Source organism: Neomonachus schauinslandi, chromosome 12 (assembly GCF_002201575.2).
Source record: "Neomonachus schauinslandi chromosome 12, ASM220157v2, whole genome shotgun sequence".
Lineage (NCBI taxonomy): Eukaryota > Metazoa > Chordata > Mammalia > Carnivora > Phocidae > Neomonachus > Neomonachus schauinslandi.
In genome coordinates, this window is record NC_058414.1 from 23322610 (window position 1) to 23323549 (window position 940).

General features: G+C 31.9%; 1 pseudogene; it reads right to left on the minus strand.

The window, feature by feature from the left end:
• Positions 1–510: 510 nt before the first annotated feature.
• On the minus strand, positions 511–663 carry LOC123326469 (annotated as a pseudogene).
• Between the last annotated feature and the right edge of the window lie 277 nt (positions 664–940).

Consider the following 940-nt stretch of genomic DNA (forward strand, 5'->3'; position numbering starts at 1 on the left):
CTTTGGATAGCATGGACATTTTAACCATATTAAGTCTTCCAATCCATGAACACTGGATGTCTTTCCATCTATTTGTGTTTTCTTTAACTTTTTTCAGGAATGTTTTATAGTTTTCAGAATATAAATCTTTTGCCTTCTTAGTTAAATGTATTGCTAAGTATTTTATCCTCTTTGGTGCTACTGTAAGTGGGATTATTTTCTTAATTTCCTTTTCTGGTTGCTCATTATTTCTGTGGAAAAATGCAACTGATTTTTGTGTGTTGATTTTCTATCCTGTAACTTTACTGAATTTGTTTATTAGTTCTAACAGAGTTTGTGTGTGTATGTTTTTTTTTGTGTGTGTGTGCATGTGAGTGCAATCTTTAAGGTTTTCTGCATACAGATCATATCATCTGTGAAGAGATAATTTTACTTTTTCCTTTCCAATTGGGATGCCTTTTATTTCTTTTTCTTGCCTGAGTGACCTGGACTTTCAGTACTCTACTGAACAGAATTGCGGAGAGTGAACATCTTTATCTTGTTCCCGATTGTAGAGGGAAAGTTTTCAGTTTTTTCTGTTGAGTATGTATTAGCTGTGGGCTTTTCATATATGACTTTTTCAATTAGCAATAATCGCGCCTCTGGTAAACCTCATTGGCTATGATACTGCCACTGCGCAAAGCTCATATATGACTTTTTTAATGTTAAATAATTTCTTTCTATTCCTAGTTTTTTAAATGTTTAAAGGGTGATGAATTTTGTCAAATGTTTCTCTGCATCAATTGTGATGATAATGTGGTCTTTATTTTTTATTGTATTAATGTGGTGTATTTACATGGATTGATTTTCATATATTGAACTATCCTTGTATTCCAGAAATAAATCCCACTTCATCATGATATTCAATCCTTTAAATGTATTGCTGAATTCGGTTTCCTGGTATTTTGTCTAGGAATTTTTC